The 22,497-nt window shown below is 42.6% G+C and overlaps 1 protein-coding gene across 2 annotated transcripts in view; it reads right to left on the bottom strand.

Moving 5' to 3' along the window:
- SEMA6A (semaphorin 6A) overlaps positions 1-18,040 on the bottom strand; it is a 119,279-nt gene extending 101,239 nt beyond the window's left edge. For both annotated transcript variants that reach the window (XM_053932937.1, XM_053932938.1), the window contains exon 1: positions 17,824-18,040. The gene's annotated coding sequence lies outside the window, so the exon portion shown is untranslated. The remainder of the gene's footprint in view (positions 1-17,823) is intronic.
- Positions 18,041-22,497: the final 4,457 nt, after the last annotated feature.

Genomic DNA, 22,497 nt, shown 5'->3' with positions numbered 1-22,497 from the left:
TGTGTAGGAGGGGATGACTGTCTGCGCCTAGCCTGCACGGTGGAAGGGAATAGCTCAGCAGCCTGCTTCTGGGTCAAACAGCCTGTCACTGAGCAGCACCATTTATTACTTGGTTAGACTTTAGTACTTGCTCAGCACAAAGCAGCTAATACTCACAGAGTGCTCCAGAAACTGAAAAGACTATTTGTCTGAACTAAAGGCAGTTAATTGTAGCCTCTCCAAGAAGGAGCATGTCCACAGTATTGCTGGGTTGTTGTTGAGGATATCTTAGCTTAAAACACCAACAAAATCTTCATTTGCAATAATTTGAGGATTTCTTCAACCCTTTTCTATTGCAAAAATAAAATTTGGGGCACTTATGTAGTCACAGGTGTTACTAATCAAATTTATTTGAGAGAGTAATGTGAAACAGCATGTTTGTGCAAGTTCATAATCACAGCAGAATTAAATCATTTTTACAGAGCATTTATTTGAAACGTTCTGTATACAAACTTTGAATATGGCAGAGAACATTTCCCTTGCAGTTTAGGTTTGATTTCATTCCTGGAAACCACTATAAAAATCCTGCTCACTTGCAGTAGGGTTCTTTATTTATGCTCAGTTTTAGTTTTAGCATCTGTGACAAACACCAGATTGCTCACTTTCATCATGACACAGGCAGAGTCACTACACATCCTGCCCTGCCTCCTGGTACTGCCCTGCCTGCATAACACACTCCTGGCTCACTCTGGAGCAGCCTGCTCAGCAGGTTTCTCCTCTGTAGGCTCCAGGTCTGGAGCTGGAAAAGGGGCTTTGAACTTCACATGGCTCCTGGCACATCTGCAGTTAGAGCCACAGAGTCACAGTCACTTCTTAAAACTATGATCCTTGCATCGATGTTACTCTTCCTGCACTGCAAAGATCAGCCCTGTACTGGTTGTCTGTACAAAGACAAGTCCTCCTCATCTTGGCAAGAATTTTGGATCCTGCAGAGACCTGGAGGCTGCCTGCTTCCAAAGTTACCAGCTTCTCCTTTTCCCTTCCCCACCCACAAATCCTCTCTTTTAAAAAACACATGCTGCTAATTTTTAAAAAAGGTACAACATACCAAAATCTAACTTTTAGGGCTTTTAATGCCTGTGTTCACCAGCCTTTTTCTTCTCCAATAAGTCTACCAACTATTTTCCTGAAAAGTGCCAGGTGCAGGGATTTTTTTAAAGGAGGTTTTACTAGTTCAGTGGAAACTGGCCAAAAGCCACGAACTTGTTCCACACAGCTGACCAGCCAGCTGCAACGGGTAATGCCAATGCCCTTTCCTCACAGCTGAAACATGTCAACTCACCACAGGCCTGGCAAGAAGATCACACAACCCATTAGAAACTTCCCTTGAAACACATAAATTGTAAAGCCTCCTTCCATCTCTTTGCCCAAGCTTTAGTACAACTAAATGGCTTACTGTCCTTGTTTTTAATGTCTATCTCTGCATTCCTATGTGTCAACCTTCTATTTCCCCACAGAAAAAAAAAAAAAAAAAAAAAAAAACACTTTTCCAAGCCAATCTCTCAAAATCCTTGACAATGATGGAAATCTTCTTTACCAATAGATTGTGAGAGAAGTTGGAGTCTTGTGAGATTTCTGAGGGCAAGGAGAAACATGTGGGGATGTAGAAGAATCACATCCATTTTTCCTCCCCCACCTCCCAAATTCTATGTGAAGGGTAGAGAAATCAGGCAGAGAGACAAATGATGTCACTTCATCTCCCGTGCGCCATCTGTTTTTTCCACTCCAAGCTTCCTATACACTTTTGATAGTGACAGCTCATCAGAAAGGAGTCATCCCATGGCATACTGCTGTTTTGTAAGGCAGAGAGCATTTTCACCCTGCCCTCCTCTCCTCTGGCACTTCATGCTGTCCCTCTGTACCAGTCTGACTATATACCTTCACCTGTTCCCTTAATCAATCTCTTTTGAGAAACCTTCCACTTCTCAGCTTTGACTTTACAGCTACTTTCCTTACCTCCTACAACCATTTTTTCCTTAAAAATTACTCACACATCCGTGTTTGTCCCATCACTCGTGGGGGAAGATGGGAGCTAGCAAGAGTAGTATGGTAGCACAGCTGCATCCACTCATAATTTCAAGGTTTTTGGCTTTCTTGTTGACTTAGTCTTTATGTTATTTTTTCAAAGATAATGTTTTTGAGAGATTACACATAACAAAAGCACTGATATGACTCCATAAATTTAACTTCAATTTAGTTCACTGGAGGCATCAGTCAGAAACAACTTTCTCATTATTAAAATACTTTGACTGAATATTCAGTCAAAAAAAAAAAAAAGTGGTCAAGTTAGAGTGACACCTCAGTTGGGACTATCTTAGTGGTTTTACTATTGAGGAAAAAAATAAATCTGCAAATTATTCATTGTTTGCAATCTCTCTTGCAAGCTCACAGAGCAAGCGTTAACCTGACATATAAACTTTTACAAATATTATTAACACTTCAAAGACACCATAAATATTGAAGTAGATAAGTTCTCTATTACTTATTTATATTATCTCTATACTTATTCTTCTCTGATATATCCTTAAGCAGGACAACACAGCTTGTCATTTTTTGCCTGCTGAGTTAAGGCTGAGAGTATGCATTAGATATGATGCATTCAGTTCAAGGAAAGGACTTCATTCGAACTGACAAAAAGTGAGAATTTTTCCAGTGGTTAAGGGAGACATCTTGTCCTTAATTTTCCATTTAGACCTGTAGGTTCCAGAAATAAGTTCCATCTTTTTTATATCTCACAGTATAAGATAAAGTTGCAATGGAGTTTTAAGCAGGGAATGTTGGCAGTGATTTTAAGATGTCCTAGTGTTTTCTAAGTCTACAACATGGCCAAAGACCCTGACTCTGTTTCACTCAGTTTCACCTGTTGATGTTGATGAAAATACTCTGTATACTCTTGGGAGACAGGAGTTTCCATCATGAGTCTATTATAAAATTTCACTAACAATCCCACTTACTTCTTAAAACATAATCAGTCTAACTAGTTACTACTTTGTCACTCAGCGGCGCTTGTGTTTCATTCTAGCTGGTTTCACCACATTGTTGCAGAAAGCACTTTTCCTTGTCTAAATCAGTGAGACCTAAGCTCTGTAGACAGTGTGTTGCCTACAGAGCCAGGGCTGCTGATGCACCACTCTCAGAAGGATGACTTGTGCTATAATACATTCTTCATCAGTTGTGTTTGCTGTCCCCAAAATCCAGTGTACTCTCCAACCTCCCTACTTTCCAGGCCATTCAGTGAATATTTAGATGGTCTTGGGGCAGACAGCCTGAGTCTGTGGTTTGTACTGAGAGGAACTGGCTCCCAGACTTGACTTCTTCAGACCTGAAGTTATGAGCCTGCACAAAGTAGAGATCTGAATAAACAAATGCAAAGTTTGGTTTACCATCAGGTAACAAGTGTGAGTGAAGATATCAGGAAACATCTTAAGTTGCAGATAAATTTCCATGCATCACCAATGCATTTCCCATGCAACATCTTCATGATGTACTCAGGAAGGGAAAGCTAGAGTATTTTATGATTCATTTGGCAAATCTGATTTATTTGTGTATGCATTTGAGCTGTGTCTGTAAAATGTCTATAGACATTTTAGTCATGACATATTGAAACATGAAAAACTTGTTCTTTTTTTTTTTTTTTTTAAAGTGAGACCTGATCAGATGAGACTGAAGAACTAAGAGCTTTCTTTGTGAACACATTGCCTTCCTTCTACACACAATACCAGCAGCTTTTTACTCAAGGCTCTGCCTAAAAACACCTGTGGGCTTGCAAATCTAGGACTTGATGTGTGGGTTGAGCAGTGGACAAAGTTCTGAACTCACGTCAGAAGCAAGCGTCTGTCCGTAGAGCAATTGCAGGGTGCAAGTACAAACATGCCACATTTCAGAAAGGTCTTTCCCAGATACAAATCCATGGTACTCTGGCAAAATGGATCTGGGGAGGGACACAACATGCAGAGGTTTAAAGCCAGAAGAGGCCTAAAATCAATGCATGTGACCAGAGGCATCTTGATCAGCCAGCTGTGTCCTTCTGCTGATTTATTAGCCTGTGGGGACCTGAAGAAAACAGCAGCACTGGGAGCAGAATTAGTCCAAACACAAAACCTTTTCCATGTGTATTTTGCTTTGAAGTAAAAAAAACAACCAATCAACCAAATAAACAAACAAAACCTCAGAACATGCTAACCTCTGCAAGTCCTTTTTGTTACGACTTGAACACCTTGAGTCCTTAATGCATAAGTAACTCTTGGATATCTAAATGAAAAACCTTCCAAAATCCACGTTTTTATTTTCCCTGGATCCATAATGACTATTGTTAAGAAAATGAAGACTGAAAAATGTTATGTCACAAGGAAGATGCAAATGAAATTATTTGAAATAACTCCTGAGTTCACATGGGACTGATGAGGTAAAATTTCTTATATAAATGCACAATATTTCTCAAGAAAATAATAATAAAAAATTAATTGGATAATTGAATGTTAAAGCTACCTTTGTTTTATGGAGCAAGCCCATTTTTAACTGGTTTTAAACTGCTTTTAAAATAATTACTTGAATTACTATTTCTTTATTTTTTTCTAAACACTGTAAAAACATACAGCTGCTGCAGTCTATTTTTCTGCATTTTGCAAAAACTTCAGATAATTCTGGAAGCTCTTTAAACATGAGAGAGTATTTAAATACTCTTTTGAGCTACAGAAAATATACTTCATATGAGCAAGGGGATGTGGTAGAATTACTGCCAGAAACTATTAAATGGCTTGCAGCAGTATATACACTTCTGTTTGAAGAGGAGGAAAAAAAGTTTAAAGGACATGAAATCTCTTCTCTCTCCTCCTTCTCCTCTCCAATTTGCCTTAACTTAAGCTGTGGTTTTAACTTCCCTTCCCTATGAGTATTGAACAATAAACCACAAAGAGAAAAGAAGTTTGAGATAAAGAAAGTGAATGTTAATCTGGGACACCGTTTTGCTAATAAGCATGGCTGTTGTTTCTGCTCAGCGCAAATTGTATAATTTTGTGTTCAACTGGTTGCATTTGTTTGAGTGTCTTATCTATCCTGTAGGGCTGAGCAAAACGGCACACCCACTGAAACCAAACATGAATTTATTTTCTGTAAAAGTGGGGCTGAGACATGAAAGCTGTGAAAGAATCTTGTCAGCAATTCTCTGTGTAGGCAGCATGTTTCACTTTAATCATATGCATTACAGCCTCTACCCATCGCTTCAGATTCACTCCTTGAGGTTTTTTGCACATCAGTTTGGCTAACCCACTTTCTGATGTTCCTGCCTCCGTATAAGAAAGCTGAAAACTCTTCTGCTTTTTACGCTGCAAACGAAGCAGCAAGACTACGCACACGCACACACGCAGGCAGAGGCGAGCGCCTCTGAATTCAGAGCGTGGCTCGTACCCATCACTCGCTCCCGGCGCTGCCGCGCATTTTGCGCCGCTCGCTCCCGCTGTCCCCCGGCCGCCTGCGGCGCCTGCACGGAGCTGTTCAGACACCAGAGGGCAGGCCACATGCGGAGGAAAGCGCCCACAGACAGCGCCGAGCATGGCGAACTTCGAGAATTAGACAAGCGTTTCTCACATTCAGCCTAACAATGTACGTAACCAAGCTCTTCGCCGGTTCCTCCAGCCATTACACTATTAGTTACAGCTGTACCCCTGCATTAAAAACTGTATCAAAAAAAGAACGTTCTTATTCTCTTGAAATCTGCAGCAATTTATAAGGCCACTCTGTAACAGGAAGAAAAGTTACTGTGCCTCCTTCCAAGATTTGACGAGCAGTCTAATGAACATGCGACACATTCTCTCTCAGTGTATTCCACCCCATGGAATATTTAAGGCTCTCCCCACCATAAATGTATTTCGGTAAATGTGTTGTGTTCATTCTTACACAACCCTGCTTATTTAAATGTGGGTAGTTGTCAGAGCAGGCTGTCATACAATGACTACCTAGAAGCAGGCAGTGCAGCAGCAAAGTAGCACACTAACCCCCCTACTAACACGTTCTCTGGTTTACTGTTGAAAAATTTCCAGAACTTGAATCTTTGAAGCTAAAATACTAATTCAATTTACAGATTCATTGCAGTCCCATGCCTTCTTGATTGTTTTGATACTTTTATTTATTGTTATTGATATTTTGAGCTTGTAACTTAGGTTCCAAAAAAAAAAAAAAAAACAACAAAAAAAACCAAACAAACAAACAAAACAAACAAACAAACAAAAACCACCAAAAAAAACCCCAAAAAACAAAAAAACCCAAAAAAACCCCAAAACCCAAAACAACCAAAAAAAACCCCAGCAATTAATAACTCCTAATGAAGTCAGTAATGTTTATGCCACCAATATGAACAATAGCTCTTCTAGACAAACTCCATGTCTAGTAAAATAAACATGGAGATGCAATCTGAAGCAAAACTCTGCCCTCAATCTCGTGTTTGATGCTAAGAGATGAAAAGTTAGAACCTGTTAACCTGTATTTTCTTGTCTCCACCCAGCTCCTCTTCATTTATACACATAAACAATGTAATTGGTTCTGATGACATGTCCGTGTAAACTAAGGGTACTCGCTTGAGTAGATAGTTGGATATTTGAGCCTGGCACAAAGGAGGTGAGGAGTAGTCCTTCTAAAAATGCAATTGTTAAGCATCTGTGTAGATGTTCCATGTTTTAAAAAGTTCTTGAAGTTCTTTGGCTGTGACAACAATGAATTCTTTTATCTGCTTCAATCTAAAAGAGATTACTAAAAGACCATTTATAGGAAAAAATTTAAAAGTCTAACATATTGATTTGCTATTAAAAATAATTCAATGAAAGTTCTTACAGACCACTTCAGACATCAACAGGCATGAGGAGTCTACATTTTCCATCCCTTTGCAGAACATCAACAGCATTTAGTCAAATCAACATGTTATCAGGAAGGCCCTGGCTGAATTGTCTCTCTCGCATAAACAACACTCCCATAAACAACACTCGAGTTGGCTGTTATTTCTTTGAGGTTTTTTGTGGTTTTTTTTTTTTTGTTTGTGTGTTTGTTTTTGGCAAATGATGCTATCATCAGGATTTCAGCTACACAAGAGAGATTATGACAAAGATGAACACAAACAAAAACAAATAGTTACAAATGTAAAAGGCACACATTGAAAAGGAAATAAAATTCATGTGTCAGAGAACTTACCCTATTCCACAAGTTGCCTATATTTTCAAAGTTTTTCTCTGATTGTCACTTTTACACAGGTATGTAATACTCTTAATAATGTTTTGACAAATCAAAACTGCATTTTTCTCACAATCATTCAGTCACCAGCCTTCATCTCACACCTTCAGGCCATTAGCTCGATGTTGGCTAGATTTGCCTTTTGGACTACATGTGTTGTTGAATGAGAACAGGATCTTTTTTTTTTTTTTTTTTTTTTTTTTTTTTTTTTTTTTTTTTTTTTTTTTTTTTATCCTGGGAAAGGAAGTGTTCTGGCAGCATGTCTAGGTCTTACACATAGAACAGGATAAAGCAAAAAAGACGACACCACCCTGAAATATATGCATCTCGTGATATAATTAATCAGTTTCTGAACATGATGGACTTTCCTACAACAGAATTGAAAGGAAACATCTTGCAGGTAATAATGAAAAAGTGTAGTAGCTCATGCAAAAATCTTTCCTTTTCTCAGAGCAGATTTTTAAGGCTTTAGTTCTTCCTTTCTTTTTAAAGAAAAACAAATTCCTATTCCAAATCAAGAATAATTTCACTGGGTGAAAAAAAGCATTCTAACACATCACTACTTACTTTAAAGTTTGTCTTCCTACTTCTCCACAAAACCTCATGTAACTCTCCACTTAAATTTCTCCCCAAAAACAAATAAAACAACCCAACCAAACCAACCCCCAAAACAAAAATTCTGAGCAATATATTTCTTAAAAACAAAGTTCTACTGCAGGGACACAGTTCTTACAAGATATGTTACATAATCATCATCATATAACAGAGTACAGGAAATTTTTAAAAATCAATTTAACTGTGATCATTTCTGATTTAATATGGTTTGGACCAGTAAGCTGTAACTGCAAAAGCTGTGCATTTGTAATTAATGAGTACAAATTATTCAGATGTACAATAGGTTGAATGGCATGAGAAGTTTGTACACATAGTACCAAGTTCTGTTCATACAGAAAATTAAATTCAAAAGTTGATTTCAATACATGATGCCCTTCTTTCATTAGAGAGCTCTGATGAAAAGCCAGTAATATAAAGACTATGACCCGAAGTTCACGATTGTGGTTGAACAGCCTCTAATCCTCTCTATATGATTTAAAAAGGCATTTTTGACTCAAATACAAGGCTGCATTTAGCCATGCTCATGGTGTGAAGTACCACTAAAGAAAGATAATCCTGTGGGACTCTTGCCCAAAGGCAACAGACACCAGGCTGTGCCCCACGTGTGGAGCATCTGCCAAAAAAGGCATGTCATCCCTTCCTTTTCGTTGCCATGTGTTTTGAGCAGGATTCCCACACAAACCCAGGCATGCAGGCCAGAGCTCCAGCTGACCTCCAACCATTCCTCACCATCCACCCACTCCAAAGGACCGGCAGGATGGGTGTGCTCTGCCTGCACCCACTACCAACTGCAGACACTGGGGAGCTTTGAGGCTGAACAGGGCACAGTCCTTCTCTCCTCTGTTTGCTCATAAGCACACAACCCAAGACAAGCACCAGCCTTCCAGGAACATTCAGGTAGTAAGATGCTATTGAGCATATATGAGATTTGCAAAGCAAATGCTGTGACTTCACTTAAAAGGCACAAACACAACAATTACTTTCACAGAAATTATTGTTTTCTTTTCTCAATAAGATTAGTATATTTGATGCTAAAATTCAGCTGTTTGGGGATGCAGAAGAACATTTATTATCAACCATAAGCAAACTGAAAGAAAAATACTCCCAGGGAAGCGGCTGAGTCACCAACTCAGGTATTTAAAAGATACACAGAGGTATATAAAAGATGTGTAGATTTAGGCTTTAGGTACATGGTTTAGTGGTGGACTGACCAGTGTTAGATTAAGGGTTGGACTCTATGATCTTCAAGGACCTTTCCAACCTAAATAATTCTGTAGTTTTTTACTGAACTCTAAACAGCATAAGGGCTTGTTGGTAGGTGCTGAGTAGAAATGTATTTTTACCCTCCAACGGGAACCAGACTGGCTCTTTATACTGAGTATTGACTTATCACTCACTTCTCTTTCTTGGAGGCAAAAAAAAAAAAAATAGCAAGCAGAAAAAAAAAAAAAACAAAAAACAAACGAACCAAACCTACCAGTGTTAAAGAAGATACAAATGTTCCTTACAGAACTGTTTAAATTAATTTCTATGCAGGGGGATGTTATACCTAATCTGAAACTAAATGGAATACAATAAATTCTGAGGAAAAAAAGCACAACAGAATTTGTACATCTACAGCTTTTGACTCAAGATATTTCCTCACTGTTACAAATTTCTTACTCCATCATTACCGCCCTTCCAAAAGGAAATACAAAATGATGGAAGCATATTATTCTGTCAGTCTAATAGACACATGCACATTCTGAGTTTACCAGGAAAAAGACTGGGATTAATTTTATGCAAAATATGTGTATAAAACACAGATCCAGAAGATTGTAAACAAGAAAATTCCATATTATGTGAAAGTATGAAATTACAAATACAGATTTTGTGTGCATTTACCAACATAAAGAAACTTTTAAATTCATGGCAAATTTTTAGACTTCATTTTTCAATTCGTAGGGCTCCCGAGGATTACATATACCAGGTACATGTTCTCAATCTGCTTGTTAATCTCACTTGAAAAATTGACAAGATTGGATTGTAAAGTCCCAAGCTGAAGATTTAAAACTAATCTTTGAGTGCAAACTAACCATATGAAAGCAAAAAAGTTGCTGTTTTCCTGATTAATTCAAATTATACTGAATTCTTTAATCTCAACTGTACATAGTTTTAACATTATATTGGTTTTTTTTGCTGTTGTAAAGAGAAGATACTTAGCAAGTTTCTCTGTGCTAGACTCAAATTGCTTCATTAGAACTGGAGAGATCACATCATTCTGGAGACACTAAAATGTAAAAGAATTGGGATTTAAATATCTGGTCAAACATGTGGCTTACTATTGATCACACAGAAATGATGCAGATTTTTTTCTCAATGGGAAAATAAAAAGGAAACTATTATTTGCTTACAGAAATATGTTTTTGCATCATTTTATATTATGTATAACAGACAAATCAATTGATAGTGAGCATGACATTGACAAGTCAGTCTTTCATCTACTTTCCTGTTAGACATATTTACTACTTTACCATTTTTCTCATTCATCAAAAAACCTATTTCTAACATCTCACAGATCTCTTTTCTCAAAGTATGTATGTTTTAATGCTGTGTTTATGAACAAATATTGAAACATCATTGAAAAAATACTGCCAGTGCCAACACAGAGCTGAAAGAGCTTTAGTTCTGTCTAAAAAAGGTTAATTTCCTCTTTTCTACTTGGTAATTCAAGCTGCTCTACAGCTAACAAAAAGATACTTATTGTCTTATTAAATTTAAAGTAGCAATAAACATTAACTCAGTCTCAAATGTGGCATCATACTGTAAGTAGCTAGGTTAAAAGGGAATGTAAAACAAAATACCTGGATTGCTTAGGAAACCCTAAATGCCCTAATTTACCCAACCATTTATCAGAAAAACTAATTAAAAGCCTTTTTTTTCTTGCAATGGATAAAGGTAGCCATTAGTCTCTGAAGAGTACGATTTTACCAGCAAGACAAAACAAAAAGCAAATTTTGGGAGCAAATATCAGCTGGACATTCACATAACAAGGTCCAGAGAGACATAGCCAGAAGTTTCCGCTTTTAATCCAACTCTGAATAATGTTGGAAGCTGTTCTCTTGATCCTTCAGAGCTCCTCTACTGCCAAAATAACTGCAAGGTTGCAAGTCCAAATGTATCGTAAGCCTTTCCCAAGGCACCCCAACACTATCTGAGGCACTGAAACTATGGCAACCGAATAAGAAAGCAGCTTCCATGATTAATAGATGAAGATCCCAGCGACAGTGCCTTGCTAGGCCATAATTCAGGAATACAGGAGGAATTAGCATAAAATCCATCTCAATCTACCAATAAAAAGTAGAATTTGAAAGGCATCAAAAAAACCACATTTTTTTTCTGCAGAAAAAAAAGAAAAACCCACAAAAAAACCAAACAAAAAAAACCTATGGAACTATAAACTGTTCAAAATCTCATTAACATTTCAATGAATGGCTGCCTCAAGAGCAAATAATGGATAAATGTTCATGAACAATGGTGAAGGAAGCAACATATGAAATTTTCTATTCAAGTATAAAAGCCATATGAAGAATACTCAATATATAGAACATTTAAGTGAAACTGAGCAGCCATAGATAGCAAATTAGAAATAATGTTTGCTGCAGTAAAAAGTATAGTTGGATGCAGTTTTTCCCATTGTGTTGGGAATTCCTATGGGAGAGTATTTTTTCCATCTGCTGAACTGGAATGCCTATTATATACTCTACACATTTTCATTGTTAGAAGGTCCCTGAGTCTATCAGGGTCATTACAAAATCAATGACACTTAGGAATACCTTTTCTTTTTAAGCACATAATGAAACTTCTGCTGTTATTGCCAGTAAAAGTACTAGTAGGGTAGACTTCATCCAACTAGATATTCTCAGACTGACATGAAAGGGCATAACAAAACTACCAGGGATTTTTTCCACTTTTATAAGCTCTAGGTTTTACTAAAGACAATTGGTTACAGAGATAATAAAAACATAGGAATACTCTTTTTTTGCCTGCTTCCTGGAAAGGGTGTAATGCTGCAGTCAAGGCATGGCTCTACCTGGGAAGGATGAGGGAGATGATGCCAAAGGCTTCCCATCCTGAGGACAGGGCCAATGTTGCCCTGTCAGAGAGGTGCAGCAATGCTGTGCACCTGGCCCTGGAAACTCTTCACTTCAAAACTGCAGGCATATTGCAAAAGTGTACTGCTGTGGAAAGTTCCTCAGTAGTAGTTTTGTCAGTACCTTAAAAAAAAAAATAAATAAAACAAACCAAAAAACGTGCCACTAACAAAAATGGCACAGAGTAGTCCATGATACATGAATTTCATGTTATATAAATACTTTACATAGAAGTGCCTATTATTAGCAATATATTTAAAGGAAAGGTCATCACTGAATGTAGTGAATTACCATATGTCTTCACTCTTGAGATACAGCAACTGGCAGTTCTGTTAATAGCTGGTTTATCTACTCTATTTTACATCTCTATTTCAGCCACTAAAGAAACACTCTGGGGCTTGGGGAAAAATTTCTTTCATACAAAAATGACTCTGTATTCACATCAAGCATTATTACAGCCCTCCTTTGGGCTGATAAATAACAAGTTCTATACTAGGAAAGACTTCATGAGATTTTGCAGCAAATTACATGAAAATTCATTCAGGGTTTTTATCATCTTCTTCTTCCTTTTCTGAAAGCTGGTTTTTGTTGTTGTTCGGTTTTTTGTTTGCTTGTTTATTTTGGTTTTTTAAGTGAATTCTATTTTTTTTTATTAAACTATAGTCAGAGTTAAACTTCAGATTTCAGAGGGCATAAACCTGGTAGCCTCATTTGTGTTCATCTGGTGCATGAAAGCTGAGAACATTATTATTTTATGGGGCGAAGCATAGATCTCTTATCCCCTTCCCTATTTCCAGCATTAGCAGTCTTTATAAGAAGAGACAAAAACTGCAAATGTTTCTATGTATGCCTGTCCTTCAAAAAGCCCCTCCTAAGATTTTCAGAAGTCCCTAATTTTGTACTAATTTTCTATTTTTTCTCTCCCTTCATTCCCATACCACATTTAATTTTGAATCATTTCACATCTTCCAGAGGCTAGAACAAAATAGGCAGATGAGAAGCTTGGGAACTCCACAAGACATACAGGAGCTGTAATATCTAAAATTATAACACAGTAGGTGGCACTCTTCCCTTTAAAACTTAATGTTATGCCTTGGGCATGTGCTGCCATATTGACATGTTGCAATCAAAGACCCAAAAACCAAAGAAACCCTCACCATGAATAGTTAGAGATCTCTTAACACTGCAGAAACATAAACACTCAATTATGGCCATGGGTAACATAGCACATAAAGAAAATAGAGGCATACAAACTCTGCTCTGCCAGGTTTGCGCTTGAACTGGAGTAGTCCACTTTTACCTTCATAGATCCTATGCACATTTAAGCCATTCCTTACTCAGAGAACTGGTGCAACAGCCCAAAACTAAAAAAAATTGCTTTAGAGATCTGTCAGGCTCAGGTCCAGGCTTTCCCCCAGCTGATTACTTCTGTGTTAGAACACTGTTCATGGTTACTGTATACTGTTGATCAGTAGTGCTACTGACTTTATCTTGCTGTCAAAATGTCCTGTCCACCTAAGAATAATCCTGATACACAGAATTTATGAACATAAAATGCTCAAATGGTTACCAGTAAAAAGCATTGCTTATCACCCTTTCTGTGCCCTGTTAAACAAAGCCTGTCACAATTTGTTGGATGTGACTTGCTCCATGACACACAGGTCTAAGTCTGATTAATAACATTAAGGATCAGTCCAGACCAAATGTACTCATAGGACAGCTTCAGGTCCTTAGCAAGTATTGATTCCCAGCAGAGAACAGTATTTTCAGTTTGGGGCTTAATTACACAAAAAAGGTCATATTTAATTAATATTTCAGCAACTGTGTTTACTCTTAGAAAATTACTCTGGCAGGCAAGGCTTTCCTGGGTCAGCAAAGCTTACTTGGGTGAAAGAGACTGCAAAAGGTGAGAGCTAAAGATTTACTTCATCAATAAATGAATAGTAGCAGGTCAAATACTCCAGTATCTGTAACAAATTACAATAGTGAAAACTTCTAGCATATGCTGGATTTAATATAATTTCAATGTTCCAGAATTTCAGGGTTTACTGGCTTGTTTGTTTTCAGCATTCTGCTACAGAATGTGAATCAGGTACTATACACAAAACAATTGTTTCAGTAGTATAACAATGAAAGTATAACAATGACATCTTGCAAAGAAGCTGGATGTGAGACATGTATTAGCTCAGGTCAATTTAATCCTAAAACATTTTATGTCTCCCCTGCTGTAAACCATGCGAGCTCCTTTCATGTGTATTTATGTATGGCTCTTCAAAGCAAGATGACAAATTTCCGCTTCCCTTCAAAAAACAGCACAAGCAAGTTCACAATCACCTACTTCCTTTCTAATGCAAACAATTCTAGTCTGGATTTTTCACAGGTCGTTAATTTGATCTCTGTCCTTCCCTTCTTCTCTCTCTTTTTTTTAAAATTCCTTTCAAAAATTTAATGAAGGCAACTCACCATTCTTAGCTTGATCCACTTCGTTCTTCAGTCTTAAACATGGTAACTGCAATCTTCTATTTGCAAACAAAGGACTATGGCTAATATTCACTTTCATCCTCAAGCAGCTAGAAATATTAATTAGATGTCATGTATGTCAGTGCCCAGTTATTTTTTGGTTCAAGTAGTATGAGTGCAGTTGATAAGGCTGGTTTGCCATTAAGCAAGAATATACAGTTTTCAAGTAAACTAATTGAGAACACACAGAACATCTGTGATTGCCTAGTTTGTAGTCCCTGAAAGCATTCACCTGCGCTTCAAGCCTTTGGTGCCTAGTACATGAAAAGCAAATGTTGTAAATATACATTACAGTATTACTTACTGTTTTAAATTTTGTTTAGCATTTAGGGAGAAATCTCATCTGGGCGTGCTGCTCCTGAGATAAGCTTCCATGAATGCCAGAGATTGTGTCCAGTGAAGAGTGGTGGAGAACAGAAATCAACTTTTTTATGCATATGAAATTATTTGGCTTTAAAGAGAGTTAATTCTCTCTGTCTTTTAACTTATGAGAAGCTACCATATTAAAACCAGGCTATTAGATAAAAGGATACCCTAGACAGTGAAACACCTTGGCAACTGTACTTCTTTAATAATGACAAGCCTTCCCGATCCTACTGTATCATGTACTTGCTTTCAACCATGGTCAAGGCAATTCCATGAAGAAAGAGATTTGTTGAAGCAGACCTGAATTTCCTCACAATACACTAGAACAGTCTCATAAAAAAAAAAAAAAAAAAAGAAAAAAGAAAAAAGAAAAAAAGCTAACCACAGCAAGATCATTTTGTGTTTCTAATCTGAAAAAAAATGGCAGAGGAAATCCTAAGCATGATAACAGCTGCATAAATCTTACCATGAGAGAAAGCTACAAAATGTCAATGAATTTTGAGAACTGAATTTTGAATCAAAAGAGCCTGACTGCACTGGATTTTCTCATACTGATGTCAAAGGACTGGATGACAAATTAAATGAATGTACACCAAAAGCATGAATTAATTGTTGCAAAGACAGTAGGGAAAATCACACATTTAGCTACTATCTTTGAGGTCAAGTTAGTAATTATATCCTTGCTGGATGATACGAAACAAGTTAGAAGAATCTATGTCACATAATAGGCAACTTCGGGCAGCCCTGTGACAGAAAATGGTTGTGGACACTTAGCACTTCGTTATTTACAGCACCTGCATGCCGTGTGTGCGCCTTTAGAAAATGAAGCATTCACCTTGTTTGCAGCGCCAGGATATAGTATCTTTTACAGTTTACCGCAGAGCTAACTAAAGCCTTTATTTTTTGCTGATCCATCAGTGAAATAATTTTCTGCAGCAACTAAACATCCGTGCTGCACAGACGCTGGCACAAATGTGCATTTTTACAAACTTCAAAACCAGCAATTAACTCGGGAGAGGAACAGGAGAACAAATTATCCCCTGAACAAGCGGCCTAAGGGAAACCCAGCAGTTGCCTTGCGACTCACTCTGGGATGAACCAGGCAGGACAGAGGTGGTGGCGACAGGCAGAAGGGCATCTCCACTGCAACTGACCGGGCTGCAGCCTCAGTCCCTCTTCCCCCGCCAGCCCTCTATTCGCACGTCGTCCGGTCCACCCCCGGGAACGCCTCCCTTGGACAGCCAGGCAGTCAGGCCCAAAGAAAGGGGCGGTGGGACGGCCGAGCTCTCGCAAGAAGCAGGTACTTTCCTCATGCGTGATGGAGAACCAAACTTTCCACTGCCCTCCCAGGCGGCGGAGCAAGGGGCGGTGCTGACCCTCGGCCGCCCCAGGGGCTGCCCGAGTCCCCGCCGCCGCCCCCCGTGCCTCGGCGCCGCGTCGCCAGCGCACCGCAGACGGAGGCACAGCCTCCTAACGCACCCTGCCCTCAGCTGGGAGCCTTCCCTGCCCGTGCAGATAAGGGGACACGGTGTGTGTGTGCAGGGTGAAATCACTTCCCTGCTCAGTATCATCCTGTTCCATGCTCAGCATCCTTTCCTCACCTCAGCATCATACTGTCCCCTCCTCGGCATTCCTCCCAACCTCAGCATCCGCGGCACGAAGGAGCCCCGCTCCCGGTCCCCGCCCGGCGTCCCCGCGCCCCGCCGCCGGCCCCATCGGTGCGCCCCGGCGTGGGGCGTTCGCGGGGCGCCGCGTCGCCAGCCTGCAGCCTCTCCTGGAGGGCCAGCCCTGTTACTCGCCATTAAAAAACTTTCTCTTTTCCACCGTTTCTCGCATTTGGCCCGGAGCCCGAGGGTGGAGAGGGGTTGAACGAGGCACAGGGCGAGTGCTGGGCGGAGGGAGAGGAGTTGCGCTGCCTCGCACGGCTTCCCGCCCGACGGGCAGACACGGAGAAGTCTGGCCTTGGCCAGCCCGTCTGCCTGTGCTCCACGGCCAAGCAGAAGCGGCTCGGCACAGCCGCCGGCCCGCAGGGGAAGAGGCTTGAGGCGCCCGGCAGAGAGGGGGGCGGGGAGCATCCCTACCCCAGAGCCACCCTTCGCGGGGCTGAGGAAGGGCAGCCGGCAGCCCACCTTCACCGGGGCCAGGGCGGAGGGGAAGGCGGCCACTGTCCGTGGGGAGCGGGCGGGGAGGTGAGCCCGCGGCCCCAGCCCGCGATTGTGAACAAAGCCCGCGGCTGCGCCTAGGGCTGCTCCGCGGAAGAAGTTGCCTCGATTCCCGGCCACTTCCCCCAAAAAGCAGCGCCAGCCTCGGAAAAAAAACAATAAATAAATACGTCGGCCGCGACCCAGCCACACCGCGGGAACAGCAGAGACGGTGGGGTTATGCCTCTACACGGAGCGGACGCATAGTTCTTGTAACAAAGACCCCACCACCCAGCCCCACACGATGCCCGGAGGCCCCGGGGTACGGCGCCCGGCGGCCCTGGAGGCGGCGTCCCGCGGCCGCCTAGCTCCCCACGGTGCCTGGGCGTGCGCGACCCCCTGCCAATAAGGATTCGGGGATGAGAGGCGAGGAGCCCCAGCACAGCGCATGCAAGCCATGCCAAGGGCTACGGGAGGGAGGATAACATGTTAGGCAATTGGGAGGGGGGTGGGGGGAAGAAAAAGATGGGGGGCAAATAAAAAAGGGAAAAACAGACGAAGCCACGAGATGCCGGGAAAGTGACAGCAGCAAGCGCAGCGTATACACTTGCGGGCGGCTCTCCTCCTCCCTAGGCGCTGCAAACGTTGTCGAGACAGAAGGCAGAAGCAGCCCGCCTCAAACCACACACCACCACCCTCGCTCCTTCCGAGCCGGCCGGGCGATCCGTGAGCCTCCCCTTCCAAGCAATCCCAAAATATAAGGTAGGGGTACGGACAGGGGGGTACTGTACCTTTTCGGTGCATGTATCGGGGCAGCTAGAGGACAACTAGCTGATGTAGTGTCCCATTTAGTAATCCATTTTAGGGGATCTCTCTGGGAAACTGGAGCCACTCTCTCCTTTGCAATCCTTTGTCATTACTACATGTGTGCTTCCCGGGGGATGGTATATTTAATATTTCTACTTTCTGAATTGAAAACGCAATTTGTTCATTTCCAATGATGGACGAAGAGGGGAGTGATCAGAGAGAAGAATTAAGAAAAAAAAAAAAAAAAAGAGAAAAAAAAGAAAAAGGAAAAAAAAAAAAAAGAAAAAAAAAAAAAAAGCGTTAGCAACTCCTCTCCAGATCCAAATTCCACTACGGTTCCACAACAGTAAGTCCTCTTCAGTCGAGCCTCGGGAGGTAAGTCATTTCGGAGTCTCCTGGTCCCTCTCTACCAAAAGTGCTCCCAGTGTGACGGCTGCTTCAGGAAAACTCTGAGGCCGGAGGTACTCGCTGTGCCACGGCAGGGAAGCGTAGTCGCTGCTTGCCTCGAGCTGCCGGGCATCGGACTGTGCGCGGCGAGGACGTGGGAGCCGCTGTCTCTCTCCCTCTCCTTGTCTCCCGCCGCCCGCTCGCGGTCCCCGGGACGCGGCTCCGCCGGCGGAGGCGGAGACAAAGCCCGGACTGGAGCGCGGCGGACGGGCGGGCGCGCCCCGCTCCCCACCCCGCCCCTCCCGCCGCCACGGGCGGGGCACGCGCGTGGCCGCCTCGGGGCGGGGCCAGGGGCGGGGCCGCAGCGGCGCCGGGCGAGGCGTGAGGGACCCCGGGCGAGGCGTGGGAGAGCCGTGCGGCCCCGCGTCCTTCTGGGGCTCGCTGTGGGTGGTGTTGCTGCCAGGGACACCTTGGGGCTGGTGCCGAGGGTCACCGGGCTTACGTCGAGCAGGTGTCTGCGGAGGGGACTCGCCGCCCCCGGCCCTCGCCCGTCTTCATGGAGCTATCGCCGCCTCCAACCATCACGGTCGTTCCGCGCCGGCAAGGCGCGGAGAGGCGGCGAGGGGCGGGGAGATGCCCGCGGCAGCGGCGAGAGCACGGAGTGGGACAGGGGCAGCCGGCTGCAACTCCCCGAAGGATTCGCCGCCTCTCCGCGGGATCTGGGGCTGCTGCGGAGCCCGGCGCGACAGCGAAGCCCCGCGCACAGGGCTGGGGCGGGCCGTACCCCTTTGGGCGCATCCCCCGCGTCCCCCGGGGGCGAGCGGGGACGGGGGCCACAGCTGGCGGCTGGCCGTCCGCTTGTCGCCTTTTCTCCCTTCTCACCGTCTCAGTCCCGCCTCGGTGGTCGCTGGCTGCGCTAATCCCTGTCTCGGAACCGATCCAGCCGGCAGCAGGAGCAAGCGGCGCTAATACACTAATCCCCATCTCCCCGTCCCCGCGCCGAGGCCCCCCGCCGCTGCCGCCGGCGCTAATCCCCCCGGCCCGGCCGCGGGGCGGTGCGGGGGCGGCGCTGGGCTCCGCTCCCCGCCCGCCGCGAAGGGGCTCCGCGCCGCTCCCGCCGCTGCGCTCCCGGGACAGCGTCCCTGCGGTGGGAGGGAGGCGCGGAGTATCCGCCGCGCCAGCAGACCCGCCGGGGCGCTCGGCTCCTGCCTGCGGGCGTCCCGCCGGGGACCCGAGCCGCTGGCCCCTGATTCCGACCCTCCGCGCCCTCGTGCTTCCCTCTTGTCCCGGCCCCCACTCCTCCCGCTGATCTCTCGGAGCATCAGGGCTGAGACGGACGGGCTGCGGGAATGGGCTACGCTGTAAACCCATATAGCTCAAATAGCTCAAAGTCAGTGAGGTGAAAATTCTCGTGCTCGTTTCTTCGACGGCGGCATGCGATTCCTCATGAGCTTTAACAGTGATTTCCACACTCTAGATCTCACCGGAGCTAAGGCTGCAAGGAGAGAGCCTAGTTGTTGCAGCATGAAGGTATCTTGTTTCCAGGGGATTCATTTACATATGCAATTGCTTTAACATGATTTGTACTTTTTTTTTTTTTTTTCCCTAACGAGATAAGTAAAAGGACAGAGTGCAACTAGGAGAATTTCTGTCAGGTCACGAAGTATGTCATTAAAATTAAAATAATTATTTATTTATGACAGCTGGTTTCTTTTGCCTTTTATTTTCAGATAATGAAAGGACTATAAGACATTGGTTTGGGTTCTGTTTTTGATTTGGGTCTAAAATTAACCACACATCCATTCAATTTCTAGTTGTTAGATTACAAGGGAAAACATTCATCTATATCAAGAAACAGTTTCTTCTTTCCTTTCTGACAGTTTAAACTGAATGTATACTTAGGGTAATTTTATGACCAAAGGAACCAAGACATAATATATATCTCCTCTTCTCTTCTCTTCTCTTCTCTTCTCTTCTCTTCTCTTCTCTTCTCTTCTCTTCTCTTCTCTTCTCTTCTCTTCTCTTCTCTTCTCTTCTCTTCTCTTCTCTTCTCTTCTCTTCTCTTCTCTTCTCTTCTCTTCTCTTCTCTTCTCTTCTCTTCTCTTCTCTTCTCTTCTCTTCTCTTCTCTTCTCTTCTCTTTCTCTTCTCTTCTCTTCTCTTCTCTTCTCTTCTCTTCTCTTCTCTTCTCTCCTCTCCTCTCCTCTCCTCTCCTCTCCTCTCCTCTCCTCTCCTCTCCTCTCCTCTCCTCTCCTCTCCTCTCCTCTCCTCTCCTCTCCTCTCCTCTCCTCTCCTCTCCTCTCCTCTCCTCTCCTCTCCTCTCCTCTCCTCTCCTCTCCTCTCCTCTCCTCTCCTCTCCTCTCCTCTCCTCTCCTCTCCTCTCCTCTCCTCTCCTCTCCTCTCCTCTCCTCTCCTCTCCTCTCCTCTCCTCTCCCCTCCTCTCCCCTCCCCTCCCCTCCTCTTCCCTTCCCTTCCCTTTCTTCTTCTTTTTCTTTTTCTTTCTTTCTTACTTTCTCGCAACTAACTTCCTTCCTTTCCCTGAAAATCTAAAACAGAAGTGAGTTCTGCACCAAATGGAGTAATTGCTGGAGACAGATAAATTTTAGTAAAACAAACTTCTTCTAGATCTGAAAGCAATTAGAGAAACTCAACAGGTACAAATAATTTCTGGGTACCCAAGTGTGTGGCAGTGGGGTAAACCAGATGAATGTACCTTGATTTGCCAAGACCCGTAACCCCATTTTCACAAAGAGGCCCTTGATCATATCATGGTACTTCTTCCTCTGTCAGGAAATGAGAACAGAGACTGAACATAGTCAGGACTTGTGGGGAATACCCATTTTACAATAGCTAAGGATGACATGTGATCATTATGTTATGTTCAATCACTACATACATTTTGACGTGTTCAAAACTGCCACCAACTTTGTTGTGGGTTTGAACTGGAAGCAGATAATAGGTTTGGTCTTTACTATGTGCTTCAACTACTTCACAAATATTTCCACAATACTGAATGGTTTATTTTACCATTGCATTTCTTTACTAATCAAAAAGGCTCTCTGACAGAGAATATTTTCCCCTCCTATATTTAAGCTTTTGAAAAATACAGACCAGATTTTTATACAATGAAAGTTCTGGAAGAAGCAACACTAAAAAAATCCTATTTCCCAGATACTGGTACTAGCTAAGGCATCAGTTACTAGAAGTTTTATGTTCTGTTTTTTTTACAAAATTGTTTTTCATTCATCCATTTTTCCCCGTCTTTAATTTCCAAGCCTTCGCTGCCTAACTTCAGTTAAATCATGCACTGTAGCCCTTTTTCATTTAGCCCTCTGCCAAAATGACACCCAGCTCTTTTGTTCTTCATTATCTCTTGGTTTGCTCTACAAACTCTGAAGTGTCTTCATGGCTTGAAAACCCACCCTCATTTTTACCTGACTCCCTGTTCCTTTTCTCACTCAGTACTCAATCCAATGAACTATTCTCCTCATCTTTTCTCTCTCACCAAGCTTTTCAGTCTATTTTTGTGGAACTTTAATGTCGATATCAATTCTTCATGCTGTCAGATTTTTTGAAAACAGAGACACAACCTTACTTGTTTTGCCTAGACTAGTTAACAATTGTGAGCTATTCTCATGGGCTTGGGGAAGGGAACTATTACCGTTATTGATGGGAAAAGACATTTTTTTTTCACTGTCTGCTTTTTTGGCAGCCTCAGTGGTAGAGTGCAGTGGGTTTTCCAGTCAGGAATTGTTGGTGAGGTCTCCATGGAGCTGTGCATTTTAAAATCCTGATCTGAACAATTCACACAGGCTATAGAGAACTTCTCCAACTTCTTCCAACCCCTCTGCAAAGTCTTTACCGAAATTTGACTTTAGTTTGTGTGAAAATGTTACCTCTACTCCTCCTTAATCACCTGAGATATCTGTTTGTGAGACAGATGGCCTGTATGGAGGAAAGGTATTTGTATCTCCTTTGCTGGCAGCAGCTGCCTCTTTCAGTTGGGATGTGCAAAGTTCAATGCTGATTTGTGTGCTAAGCCCCACACTGTATTTTCTACTGTACTATCTTCCCAGACCCATGTAATTGTAGGAACAGCATCCTGTTAGATACAGCTCTCAGGAGCTGGGATACTGCAGGGGTGCAATGGCACCTTGTTGAGCTCATCCCCATTCATTCCCTTTCTATGCCAGAACATTCAATACATATGCAATATATGCAACATTCCGCAATTCCAGTTGTTACTGTTAGATTCAGTTCAGCTTGTTCTTGC

The sequence above is a fragment of the Vidua chalybeata genome, chromosome Z (genome assembly GCF_026979565.1).
Source record: "Vidua chalybeata isolate OUT-0048 chromosome Z, bVidCha1 merged haplotype, whole genome shotgun sequence".
NCBI lineage: Eukaryota > Metazoa > Chordata > Aves > Passeriformes > Viduidae > Vidua > Vidua chalybeata.
The sequence above is the reverse complement of the archived record's forward strand: the minus strand, read 5'-3'. Positions and strand labels throughout refer to the sequence as shown.